Genomic DNA, 15,079 nt, shown 5'->3' on the forward strand with positions numbered 1-15,079 from the left:
CTACTTTAATCATAACCTCAATACTCATTTAAAGATTTCTTTAAATCAGCTTTGTGTTACATATTTACAGAAATCTCAAGGGTACCAATTAAACTGTGATCCATTTTGTTCAATCTATAATTGAACAGAAATCCTTCAACATTCCTAAGTGTTCATCCAGCCTCTGTTTGAATGCCTCCAGTGCAAAGGAAGCTAGTGCCTTTTGAAATAAATTATTGTCCTTTTACATTACATTGTTAAGATGATATTTCTTATTCTGAGTTGTTAGCCTCACTGAAAATTACACCCCTTGCTTCTAGGTTTATTCTTTGGGGCCCCACTGAGTCTCTAATTACTTCCATATGACAGACAACCTTTCCTACACTTCAGTATCATATTTCTCCAAAGTTTTCTCTATCACAAGCTAAATGTGAAGTTTCTCCACTAAATCATCAAATCAGACCTCTTACCATTTTAGTCGCCCTTTTCCAATACAGGCTGAACAAATGTTGTTCTATCTTAAATGTAGCATCTAGAACTTAACATTGTATCCCAAATTTCATCTGACATAGGATAGTATATAGTAGTGTTAACATCTTCTGGATACTCTGCCTTTCATCATATCACCAACTTGTAGCTGCTATGTCATAATGTTGATGTGCTATTATTTCCCCAAAGTATTTCCTTTAATCCTATTCTTCATAAGCATTATTTTATTTTTACTTTTATCATCTTACATTTTCTTGTATGATGTTTCACCATTTTTTTTTCTGCCAAAGACAATGACCTTCCTACTGGAGATGAAAATAAAAATGACTAATGGAGACTTGATACTCAAGGCAAGAAAGGCCATTTTTTTTTAAAAGAACACCTAAATTCCCCTACTGAATTTAAGTCACTAGGCCCAGAAGAATTGTCTTTGCATCCTAAAAAATAAATCACAGAGAGAATTCTTTAGCTTCTGTGAATTAAAGATCAAGGAAAATAAAAGAAGTAATGTAAGATTTTTGTTGCTATTGCTCAGTCATTTCAGTCATGTTCAATTATTTGTCACTACACTTGGTGTTTTCTTGGGCAAGATACTAGAACAATGTGCCATTTCTTTCTCATTTCACAAATGGGAAAACTAAGTAAAAATATTCAAGTGTCTTGTCAAGAGTCACTCAGCTAGTGTCCGAAGTAATATTTCAATTCAGATTTTCCTGACTTCCAGGTCTAGCACTTTATCCACTGAATTACTTCGCTACCTATCATAAGATTAGAGAAGAGTAAATATCCTGATTTTCAAAAAAGGGAAGAGAATAGTTTATCCGCTTGTAGTCCAATGAGCTTGTCTTCAATTCCTTGGAACAATTTAGAACATATTATGAACTCAATAGAGATTTTTAATTGTTTTTGAGTTGTTTTAAATGGGGACATAACTTGTAAAGATTAAAATTTAAGGGGAGACTGAGGCAGGTAGAAATTAGTTTCTCTGTGCAAGGAGTACTATATTTTTAGAGGTTTATTGAAGATTAAGGATTAAAGAAAATACAGAATAAGAAGAGGCCAGAGAGGCCTAGACAAGACCTCATCTACATTATGGAAAGAGCCATGTCTGCTCCAAGACGGAAGTCCAAAAAGACCAACAAAAGCCTTTGCAATCAGCTTAAATCCCTTCTCGATCTTGGCCCACGTGAGAATTAAAGCATTCTGGGGAAGTGGAGCAAGGGCTTCTGGGGATTGAAGTCCAGAGTTCGAGTCTATTTTTACAAACTAAAAGAAAAAAAGAACTGTACTCTACCCATAGCAAAACTCACATAGAATAACAATTTGGACATTAAAGATTAAGTATACTATTGAAAAGGTAAAGAATATCCTATGGAGAGTGACAAGGATATTAAGCTACTTTAAGGATACATCATATGAAGATTAATTGAGGAAGAACAAGATATCTGTGTTTTAATACTTGAAAGGCTGGCAACCAGAAAAAAAAAATTAAATTGGTTCTAATTAGACTCAGAGGGAAGAATGAGAAGACACTGAGATGATAAAATAGGTGAGAAATAGCTTAATACTAAGAAAAATTTTCAAATAATTATAGCTGTCCAAAAGTAAAATAGACTACCTAGAGTGGTGGTGGAATCAGGGTTGAATGTCTACTTGTTGTAGATTTTATAGTTGTGATTCCTTTGAGCTGGAAAAAAATTGATATTGAGGTCCCTTTTGACTCTTTAATTATATAATTTGGAATTTTTTTAAAAAATCTGATCAAAGGTACTATGTCTTCAATAACTTTCTCAATTGTAATGATTCTTTTTCACAAGACTCATACACTCTTAGGTCTGGAAAGAAACTATCTCAGAAAGGAGATTTTTTTTTTTTGGAAACCCTTCCTTTCCATCTTAAAATAAATACTGGGTATTGGTCCCAAGGCAGAAAAGAGTGGTAGGGATAGGCTGTGGGGATTAAGTGACTCCCCCAAGGTTACACAGTTAGAAAGTCTCTGAGATCAGATTTGAACACAGAACCTCTGGTCTTCTAGTCCTGGTTTTCAAATCAGTGAACCAAAGACCTCCCCCTGAAATTAATAGATTTTTTAAAAGTAGATCTATTAATTCACTGAACTCTTCATCCTTTCTTCTCTTTTCAATATGAGTTCAATCTAGAGGGCTTTAGTTTATCCTTTTTCAATCTTCTGACTTTAAAGTTGACATCAGAAATCACTTACTTCATTCAAGCCTTTAATTCAAAGTATTTTGCTTTTACTTTTGTTATGAGAAAATGGAAGGAAAAGATAGGGAAAGGAAGGTAGCTGGGGGTCCCCCCCTTCCCTGTTAGGGAAATTGACCAGACTTTCCTTTTTCTAGTATAATTATGGCTTGTGAATAAAATCAAATCAAGCCAGACTTCAGGGATCTTTGGATAGGTTTATTTTTTCTCTGGAAATAAAGGTCTGGAAAGGCTAGAGAAAATTAGATCTCCAGCCCTTCTCCAGAAAAGGCATCAAAACTTGTGCTTCTCTCTTCTTTTAATATGTGTCTGAGAAAGTTAGGGTAGAGAATCCTGGGAGATGTAGTCTCCCAGGGTTCAGTGCCATTTTAAAATGCACACTTTATAGGTACAATTTGTAAGGCATGGTGGGTGTCTAGTGTTCATTGACAAAGAAGGGACCTTTTAAGTTATGTGAACATTCCTCCCTTGTCATCTATTCTAAGGACTCCAAATATTGAAATTACCCAGATTTGACCAACTTGAAGCTCATTGTATAAACTATGAATACAGGGAGATATTCAGTTTAAATTATACATTTTCGTTAGGGAAAAAAAATGCCTCACATTTGTGTCAATGTTTTGGTATCATCTTCTAGATTTTCCCCTACTTTTTTTTTTCAATTTTTGAAAATTCATTGCTTGTTCAAATGACCATACTCATTGTAAGGAATGCCATTTATGGTCATGGAAAACTAACAAAAACAAAAATATTTCTATAAATAGAAATTGAAAAAAACATTTGAAAATGAACTTCTAAAAGTAAGAATTGGTACTGTGAGAGAAGCAAATGTTGCTTCAGAAACTGCAGAGTAATTATTCCAAAGATTAAATATTTATCAATGTAGGCATCATTTGATAGTAGGAAAATGGGAGTCAGTAGAAATAAGATAACAAATACCAACTGTACTTACCATCTGTATGATATCAATGAACTCTTGTATCTTGCCTTTCCTATGTGCTTCAGAGGTTTGATATTTGGATAAAAAGAAATTCTGGATAATGTTGATTATGGTATTAATTATCATTCTCTCATTTATTTTTTTTATTAATTGATTGAATGTGTGGACTTGCAACTTGAGGGGTGTAGTGAACTCCCTTTGCTAAAACAGATCAGCAGCTGTTCTACTATTTATAATCTTGCTGTGCTGCCTAGTGCCTAGGTTAAGTCACTTAGTACTTCAGACTTTGCAAAGTACTTTCCAAACCTTAACTTCCTTTATGTTAAGTAACAACCTTAAGAGGGAGCTATTAGAGGTATTGCGGCCCTATTTTAAAGGCAAGAAACTGAGCTTTAGAGAGTTTAAATGACTCGTTCAAGATCAAAGAGTACATATATATATATATATATATATATATATATATATATATATATATATATCAAAGGTACATTATTTACTATATCTATCTGGTTACTTTTAGAAAAGTTAATGTAAAGTATGAATAATCTTGTGTCTGAAAAATAGTCCTACAACTATCAGCATGTGGAAAATGAGTGTTCCAAAAGTCGTGGTATAATTTTTAGATTTAGTAAATTAAAAAGTCCAAAACCATAAGTGCTATACTCAGACATTTGGGACACCCCATATTTAATGGGTAGTAAAAGGTCTATTAAGGAAGAAAGCAATAAAGGAAAACCCTATTTATATTGGGACTTATTTCATCTGGTAAAGAGGAAATTGTTGAGTGAGAGAGAATGGAAGAGGGCATGTTTTTAAACAGTGGATACCAAGTATAAGGAATGACAAAGGTCAAACAAGAGGAAGGAGATAAATTATGGTGGGAAGGACCTGTGATAAATTTAACACAAGGAAGCACTTTTTGAACACACAGATTTTTAGTGACTTCAATGTCTTTTCCAAAGAGGTTGTAGATCTTATTTAATGAAAGTTTTCACATTTAAGATGAATTATCGTATATCTTAAGTGATTTCAGCTAATCATTCTTTTTAAACAAAATTATTTTTATTGTCATGAAAAGCACACTTCCATATTAGCCATTGTTGTAAGAGCAAAGTCATCCATAACCCAAACCACAAAATAAAATTAAAAATACACTGACTTTAAAGATGACCCCAATAGTTTTTTCTCTGGAGATAGATAATATTCTCCATTACAAGTCTTTTAGGATTGTCCCAAATCAGTGCATCAGCATAGTAATTCTTAAACAGAATAGACTAGACTAAATTATTTACATGCCTTATAGGCTTGCAACTCTGTGTTGAAATCTATAAAATTCTAAAATTGGTTGCATTTGAAAAGTCAAGACAAAATTTATGGGTAATTCTTATAGCAAAACAATAGGAAACAACACCCATCTTTAAAACTGAAAAATAATGGTGGATAATTCTTTCTATACTTTCTGAATTCTAGATGATTCTGGATATTACAAAAAACGGAACTTTTGAGAATATCTAGTCCAAACACCTACTGATAACTGAAGTACAGAAAAGTATATTTCTTTAAAAAACACAAACAAAAACAAACCTTTACCTTCTGTCTTGGAATCAATACTTTATATTGTTTCCACTATAGAAGAGTGGTAAGGGCTAGGCAATGTAGCCAGGATATGTCTGTTTTTTCATTTGATCCTAGCAGCTCCCTTCTTTGTGCCTGGCTCTCAATCCAGTGAACCACCTACTTGGCCCCAAAAGTTTTCTTCTTCATGATCACTGGATTAGTATGAAGACAAGCAAAAAAGTCAAACCTCAGTCTTCTGACTCAAAATTGAATTCTTTTCTCTTTCTAATACATTCTTTCAGGATCAGCTTCTCTGTCATGTCATGATTTTTTTCTGGATTATCATAATTCCATTATTACAAAGCATTACCAAAATGTGTTATATTTTTTCTTAAATTCTATATATGTCCATGTATACAATTCAATTATAAAATATACATATGCATACATAGCTACTTTTGTATACACTTATGTGCCTATCCCTCTATATTGGTTTTCTGAGGGGTAAAGAAATAAGTTATTTAAACAAAGTTAATCAGATTTATACCTGCACTCAAGTTGCCTAAAAATAAAATTTATTTCATGTAACAATTTTTAAAATTTATTTTGAGTAATGGGATGATGTATTCACTTGAATTTTGATCATAATTTCCATGATCATTTAAAAATCTTCAGTGCTTCATTGAAAAACATAACATAAGAATGTAAAAGCAAACATAATGAAAAAACACTCAGGTTTTTTTAATTTTTGGCATTGTGTAATTAAACCACTTTTAAAATGTTATCTTTTGCCAGTATCTAATTAGTAAAACCATCTGTTGAAGTAGTGCCAACCCATCTGTCTGTAATGTTGTTCTCTTTATTTTTATAAAGAGTCTGCCTTTTTCTGGTCCCTGCCTAATTAACTTATCTCATTGTAGGATGTAATGGTGCACAACTTTGTTTATACATTTCTCAAAAATTCATATATGTGGGAGTTACCTGTATGTAAAAACTTTAGGCATATATAAAGTATACTGTCAAGAAATATGTATTAAGCACCTACTATGTTCCAGGCACAGTGCCATGTCCATGGCCTTGGAGAGCTTGCAACTTAATGGGGGAAAGAACATGCTGTAAAAATGGAGATTTTGAACCCTAGACTTCAATCCCCAGAAGTCCTTGGTATTTCTCAGAATTCCCTATAATCTCACCTGAGTCTCCTCGTTGACAAGATCACAATTAGTATTTAACTGGCAGTAACACCTACCTTTCTCTCTTCCATTGCAATGATGTAGTAAGTAAACTAATCTTGGGGATTATGAATGGGCTAATCAGCCATGGGCACAAATGTGTTTTTATTTTGTATCCTTGATTTCTAATAATAATAATAATCCTTAATAAACCTCATAAAATATAATATAATTCTATTATTAGAGACATAATTTAATTTTTACAATGCCAAGGAATATGTACAAGCAAATTATATATAGGATAAAATGAAATAATCAGAGTGGAAAATACTAAATTTAATACTAAAATACTAAATTTAGTAGTAGAAATACTAAATTTAAGAGATACTAAAAAAATACTAAAAATACTAAAATTAAGACAGATGGGGAAAGCCTTCTTGTAGATGGTGAGGTTTTGGCTGAGACTTGGAGGAATCCAGTGAAGTCTGGAGGCAGAAATGAAGACAGACAACATTTTAGGCATGGGTGATGGCCAGAGAAAATGCACAGAGTAAGAAGGAGTGTTTTGTATGAGGAGCAGTAAGAAGTCCACTAGATTAAAGCATCGGGGTGGAAAGGGATGTAAGTTATTAAAAGATTAAAAGCAGAGAGGTGAGGGGATGGGTAAGTTGTGAAAGGCTTTGAATGTCAAATAGAGAGTTTTATATTTGATCCTGGAGGTGATATGGAGTCCCTGGATCTTAGTGAATAGAAGTGACTATTGATATGGTCCAACTTAATGCTTTAGGAATATCCCTTTAGTAAGTGAATTGTGGATAGACTGGGAGGGAGAGAGATTGTGGCAGCAGACCAATTAGCAAGTGATTGTAATTCAAGCTTGAAAGCCAGTATTATGATGGTGGCAGCAGCACAAGAGAAAAGAGTATCTTTAAGAGAGTTTGCAAAAGCAAAATCATACAGCCATGGCAATAGATTTAACTTGGTGGGGTGACCATAGCAAGGAGTCAGAAGTATCTCCTAATTTGTGAGCCTATGTTTGTGTATGTAGAGAGACAGAGACATGGGTTTACGTAGTTATATAGAGATACATGTACACATACATACATTCATGCACGTGTATCAGCTTATATAATTCTCCCATAGCATTTCACACATCTGTATTGGTAACTGCAACCTCCTGCAATTGCTATAACTTCTTTTTATGGCTATATTTAATGTTTTAGCATGGATAGATCCAAATAAATTAGAATATGGCTGTGGTAAGAAGGAATATTCTCAGACTTTGCATGGCATTTTCTGGATAGCAGAAACATTTTCATCCATTTAGAGTCAATAGTGAATGATTGGACTAAGTATAGAGATGTAGATATCGATGTCCTTGTTGATGCATGTGTATATTTACATAGCTTGAAGTTCCTGTAAGTTGAAGTCATAGATTTATAGGATCTTAAATGTGGCTGGTATATTAATCTGCATCAGAAGGCTTATTAGTTATTTAGCTTAAATTTCTAATTTTACCAATAGGGGAATTAAGATTTGGTGAGTGTCCCAAATTTATTCTAGTTCCCCTTGTTGGTTAAGGAGTGAACTGGGTGCTTATTGAACATATTAGGTCTGGGATCTATGTGATCGGAGTAGGATGAAATGATACACACACATAAATGCTATAGGCAAAATATGGGTATATACACATATCTAGGTGTGTATAGTATATGATTTAGTTCTAATAATTGCACACATAATTAACCCCATATATGCATATATAAAATATTTATGTAAATGTATCTATGCCTATATCTAACCAATAAGCCATACATACAGATCTGATATATTCTTATATTTAACCTGTAAATCATTGCATGTGCCTCTGTCTAAACTACAAGAGTCAGGGAATTACTTTATCTGCATTTAGAAAGGGTTTCCTCCAAAGCAGGGCCCTATATCAATGAAATGTCATGTACAAACACACATGGGAAAATGATATTTTGAGAGTTTAAGTAAATTTTCTAAGTTCACACTGCTGATAATAACAAGAACAGCAACATCATGATGATGAAAGAAAACAACAGTAGCATTTATAGAAACTGTAAGCTTTGGGAAGCATTTTTATAGGTGATCAGTATTATTCCCATTTTCCACACAAGGAAACTGAAAATTAGAAAGGATAGGTGGGATGTATCCAGGTCACACAGCTTACACATATCTGAGTTGGATTTGAATTTACTTCCATGCTTATGGAACATTATGATAAAAATAGCCCAAAATATACACGCACCATCCCTATACAAGTAAAAAATATGTGGCAAAGACAAAATATAAACATATGTAGAATTTATATACAATATGCAAATAATTTATACTGTGTACATAGAGCATATACACATTAGATACAATACTATATATTTTGTTTATATAGTTGACATACATATATTCCCAAATATTTTGACTCGAGTTCTATAAACACAGGATTAGTCATAGCCACGTTTTTCCAACAGGATAACCTTGGATAACTTGGATAACTTGCTTTAACTCTCACAGTCTTAAATTTATCTTTTGTAAAATTAGTCTTTTAGATTACATGATATTTAAAATAACTTTATTGCTAAGATTTTCTGAATTTCATTAATATTTTTATGTTCTTCAAAACATGGGAGACCCTACTAAAATATCATCAGGATTTTCATATTTCCTTCATCATTGCTATATTATTATTATTTGTTATGTTAGGGGATCATCTTTGCCTCTCTATGAATTTACCAAGCTGTAAATGCTTTGAATGTGGGCACAGTGATGAATTGCATCTCTTTGATCCAAGGACTAATCTAACTAATTTTGGAGAAAGACCCATCACAAAGGTTTCTAGAGTGATACTTTAAAAAATCATAGTAATTCTTTGTTGTTTGTGAGAAGTTTTATTAATCAACAAGTTCACTTAACATTCTAGAATATAAGGCTAGATATGCAAAGGAAATTAATTGAACCTTTCATGGTTGTATTTTCTCTGAGGAAAAATCTGCCAGCTAAATGACTGCCCCGATTTAAAAAAAAAAAAAAGAGCGAGATTAGTTGAGTAAATGACTTCAGGTAGAGACAACCTTAGGTTGGTTCATAGAATGTTCTAGAATGCAATCCGTGGCATGAGATATGTTGAAAGGGTAATATCAATATGAAAATAAAAGTACCTCATGCACTTCATAGCAAGTGAACCTCTCTACAGCCTTGTGATATGCATGTACTATAGTAATTATTTAAAAACAAAAATGACAATACACTATTGTTAAGATTAATAATGGAGTTATGCTATATTTATAGTAATTAATAGATTAATAATAGCTATAAATATTATTAATCTTATGTGAATGAATGAAAAAAGCATGTATTAAGAGTTTATATACAGAGCACTGTGATAGGATATAAATAAAAAAAGTCATTTTATAGACAAAAAATTGCCTCAAGAACTTAATTAAATTAGCCTTGTCATCAGGCAACATATGAAATCATATCTTCCTGATTGAATTCCCTTTTATCACTCCAGGAATCAAGATATGTATGATGAAATCAGAAATATTTGAATTAAGTAGAATTCATGAACGCATCATAGGATCAGAAATAACATTCTCAAGAAATTTTATAATATAAGTTTGAAAGCCTATAGATGCATATATTGGAGAAAATATTTCTTCGTATTTATAGTTATGACATCATGGAGTTCAGTTGACATATGACATTATGCTTGTTTTCATATACAATATTTATTACCTAAAGGGGTAGCATGGGGAATATATGTAGGGGAAGCTGGGAACCATGTGAAGCCAGGAAAAAACTGAGGAAAAACAACACATTTTTCAGTGAGTCACCAGTGGCAAACCTATTAGAGGAGGTCATGAACAAAAATGACAGGAAGGACCATCAGGGATGGGTTATGATGTATATCTTTGGAGACAAGAGATAAATGAACACACAGATTGTTTGACTAAGTTACCAAACTTTGTTGGAAACTTATTTACATACAGGATATTACAAATATCTTAGTGCAGGTTAGGGGCAGTGATGGAGCTCAGTGTATAGAGCACCAGTCTTGGAGTCAAAAGACCCAATTTTAAATCTGGTTGCTGTATGACTGTGAGCAGCTTACTTAACCTTTGCTTGCCTCAGTTTCATCATCTGTAAAATGGGAACAATGATAGCACCCACAGCCCAGGGTTGTTGTGGTGATCAAAGAGATTGTAATTTTAAAACATTTAACACTGTGCCTGGCACATAGTAAGTACTTTATAATTGTTAGCAATTATTATTGCTATTATTTATATGTTGGAACACTATAATTATGAATCAAGTTTACTCCACTTAACAGCTTGCTAGCACTACTACTTTATTCTTTTGAGATGCCCACTTTTTCTAGATTTATGTGACTACTTCTTTAGAAACGGTTGATCTAATTATAATGAATCAAGTAAATGTTTATATTAATTAATTTACTTAGAAACATATCATTTGACCAGTCAATGTACACATAATAATAAAACCCTCACAAAAGATCTCTCAAATCACCTAATAGCATGACTGTGGCTGAGTATATTTTTCTATCTACCATTGCCGTCTGATGAAAAGAAAACTGATATCCAAGTATCAGCAGCACATTGTAGTTACTGTGAGCCACCAAAAGTTCTCAGTAAAGTAACCTTCCCTATTAACATAATATGATCATAATAGTCTTCTGATTTAAACAATGTCTTGCCTCTAGAGAGTAAAGAATACAGTTCTTGGGAATTTCTAACACTTGATCCCATTCGGGAGGGGGATTATTGTTTCCTTATATCTTGCATAGAATAATAATTTTAAATTCTATTCTTGTTTGCAATAAAGGGAGGATTATTTTTTCTTTCTACTCCTTAGCTAATATTTATTTTGTACATTCAAGAGGCATTTAGGCCTTCCAATTTTTTTTTCTGTGCTACCTTTTTTTTTCGCCTTTTGTCCAATGGAATTTGAACAAACCTAATGGCATTTGAAGGGGATTCTTCCCTTTCTACCCTTTGAGCAGATAAAAATCCCTGCAACTTGTTTTGCTTTTTGAAGATAAGACCAATTTTTCACCTAAAATAAAATAAGACCATTAGTTCAACAAGAACCATCAAAATGATTTTTACTTTAAGAAATGCTTTAAATTACATATTTTCCAATAGCCTGTAATGCTAGGAAATAAAAATAAAAATAAACGAGTGTCTGGACTTTTGCCTTTACAGTAGTAGTAGTAGTAGTAGTAGTAGTAGTAGTAGTAGTAGTAGTAGTAGTAGTAGTAGTCTCTCAGTAACAAGCAAAATAGGGATAAAGAGTTCCCATAACTTCCTTTAAATGATAATAAAATTTTTTTTGCAAAATTTCTTTTTTCTAAACCTCTTGGGAAGTATCTTTATTTTTATTCTAAAGGTGAGTATACTGATTGAATAGTTAAGCAATTAACCCAAAGTCACATGGCAAAAATCATTGGGTTTCATGTCATAGGAGCTGGGTTCTGCTATTTACTACTCTTGTGATTTTTAAGAAATTGTTATTTTTTTTACCACTGGGCCTCAGTTTTCTAATTTGTTAAATAAGGGATCTGGACAAAATGATCAGCCAATTCTCCACTTTTGACTTTGTGAAATATTGGTAATCAGGACTCATAGTCAAATCTACTGACACCAAAGTAAGAGTTCTGTCAACAATGAAACTGACAAATCTTTTGTAAGGATATTTATTTTATCAGTTACACGTAATATCAATTTAACACATAGGTTTTCTGAAGTTATAGGATCCAAATCATCTCCTTTCCTCCTTTCCCTACCCATTCCTGGTGTTGGTAAGCAATTTGATTATACATATATTATCTTGCAAAAATATTTCTATATTGTTAATTTTTGTAAGAAAATAATCTTATAAAAACAAACCTCCAAAATAAAAACCAAAATAAAGTGAAAAATCATATACTTTGATCTGCATTCTAACTCCAACAGTTCTTTTAGTGGAGGTGGATATCATTCTTTTCATTAAACCTTCATAATTATCCTCAATAATTGTATTGCTAACAGTAGCTAAATTTTTCACAATTAAATATTTAACAATATTGCGGTTAGGTTCACTGTTTTCCTGGTTCTGCTTATTTTACTCTCTATCAGTTCATGCAGGTCTTTCCAGTTCTTTCTAAAATCATCCTGTTCATCAGTTCTGATGACACAATAATATCCTATCACCATCTTATATCACAATTTGTTTAACCATTGCCCAATTGATTGATGAACATTCCCTTAATTTAAATTTTTGCCATCACAAAAATAGCTATTATCTCTTTCCGATGTTGTCCTCACATTTCATGGAAGCACTTGATTAATTATATGTAATCAAAGTAGATCAAAATTAGGTATAAAATAGATAAAATATAGATATAACTTTGGGCTAATTGCTTAATTATTCATCTTCACCTTTAGAATAAAGTAATGCTGACTTTATATCTGTAGTCAAGCATTGTGAGCATTGTGTCAGTAAATAATAGAGAAAAAATATAGACAGTAAATTTTATTACTTGTTCCTGACACTGATAAATTCTCAGGGAAAATACATATTATGTATTTTAAGAGATTATTAATTGAGTAAAATTTTGTGTCCCTCTTGAAAATTTATTATGAACTTTTGTTTATGAAGTAAGGTAACTAGCATATATGCCATTATATTACTTAATCTCTATGTGAAGCATTCTTTATAATACTTAAGGCTTAGAGTTCTATCAGATTGCCTTCTTCAAACTTTATATATTTTAGAAATAATTATGAAAGCAAAAATTTTAAATGGCTTAAAAGTTAATCTGTTCTTATCCTTTCTTTGGGTTGACAATGTTTTTTCATGCAAATCATTAAAAATCTTATGCAAGTCATTTAAACAGAAATTAAAAAATAAAGATGGTATGAAATGCTGTTCCTCCAGAAATTCAGCAATAACAGAAAATAGTTATTATTGCATTAAGTAGTAAGAATGTGAGGAGAAAATATATATGATGTTTATTTTTCTTAGAGTGTGTTTAAAATATCTTTTGTCTCTCTATATTTTCATATGCCATAACAGAAACAAAATTAGCTCAAACTAAAAAGTCTTCCAAAAGACTTGAAGAAGCATATGATAATAGGTATTAACATTAATATTTGAAGATATTTTTTCTGCCCCTTAAATGGACTTTATTATTTTAGGCAAATTCAGTCTACTAGCAAGGAAAGATCAGATATCTAAAAACACTGAAATGAAGCCACCATGAACTGGCTTTGGTTAGCATGAGAAGAAAAAACTGTTATTCTAATTATTAGGTTAGAATTTGTGTTCTTTAGTGTTGTTGTTATTGTTGTTGTTTTTAATCAAAGGCGTTTCAGCCAAATGCAAATTCTACCTTGCTTTTTCTACATTGGTATATCTCTTTGTATAGAAATATTCATTAAAGTATGCATTAAATTCATGTCAATGGAATTGATCAAAATCATCCTTTGGTAGTCATCTTTTTTTTTTAAACCCTTACCCTTGGTCGTAGAATCAATAGTATTTATGATGCTAAGGCAAAAGAGTGTTTGTTTATTTTTCTTGATTTCATATATTATATTTTCAATAATAAATAAGTTTTCTTTAAACACAGAACATGTAATAGATTGAAACACTCCTCCTTCCCTCCCTCAAATCAACCACCTCCAAAGACAAAAGTCTAGAAAACAAATTCCACCCATGTTGCCCCCGCAGAGGACTGAGAAAACTTGTGCCCCCGCCTGCCCCTGCCCCTGGAAGCAAGCCCCCTCCTCATGCTCTGGCAGGAGAAAGGAGTCAGGGCTTCTTCCTTGGACCCTGGGGACTTGGGGGCATTGGGGGCTAAGTGACTTACCCAGGGTCACACAGCTAGGAAGTATCTGAGGCCAGATTTGAACCTAGGACCTCCCGTCTCTAGGTCTGGCTCTCAATTTACAAAGGTATCCAGCTGCCCCCAGTAGTCATCTTTTAAAATTTTAAATTTTGAGAGTGAAAATAATGTATTAAAAGAAAGTACAATTTAGATTATTCAAGTAAAATCAAATAAAAAACTTTTAGCAAAAATAATGGCATTACATAGAATCCACATTGCTATTGTTCTAATGAACCAAGTGAAATGAACTATTTATTTTACCAAAATATCACCAAGCATGTCATTAGTAAATATACAATTTGAACTTTGGTACATTTTGGAAGGTGTATATATGATTTTTTGCATGTAAGAATTAATCATAGATTCTGGGGATGTTTAATGGGGAGTTTGTTAAAAAATAACATGATATCAATCTGGATAAAACTCTGTTTTTATGAAATTCAATTATAACAGAAAATATAGTTAATAAATAAAATGGTAATAATTGATGGGAAAAGCTTATGTTATTTATTTTTTCCTATAAGAGTGTATGTCTATATATCTATGTCTACATATTACATACCAGAAACAAAATTAGTTATTGCTCTGGCCACTATCCCTATGATTATTTATTCTGAAAATAAAATCATTAAAAAACATAAATGTTTTAACATGCAAAGAAAAAATATGCTTGTATAAATATTTGAGCTTTTAGGAGGAATATGACTTGTACTACGTGGCCACAGAGGTATTGTCCAGGTCTAAAATTTAATGATTTCTTCCCCTTCTTTTCATCCAAATACTCAGTGTTTCACAATTATATTTTAA

At 32.2% G+C, this 15,079-nt stretch overlaps 1 protein-coding gene across 1 annotated transcript in view; it reads left to right on the forward strand.

The window, feature by feature from the left end:
* SEMA5A (semaphorin 5A) overlaps positions 1 to 15,079 on the forward strand; it is a 657,936-nt gene that overhangs the window by 325,069 nt on the left and 317,788 nt on the right. The gene's annotated exons all lie outside the window — the stretch shown is intronic.

The sequence above is a fragment of the Monodelphis domestica genome, chromosome 3 (assembly GCF_027887165.1).
Source record: "Monodelphis domestica isolate mMonDom1 chromosome 3, mMonDom1.pri, whole genome shotgun sequence".
In the NCBI taxonomy this organism is placed as follows: Eukaryota; Metazoa; Chordata; class Mammalia; order Didelphimorphia; family Didelphidae; genus Monodelphis; species Monodelphis domestica.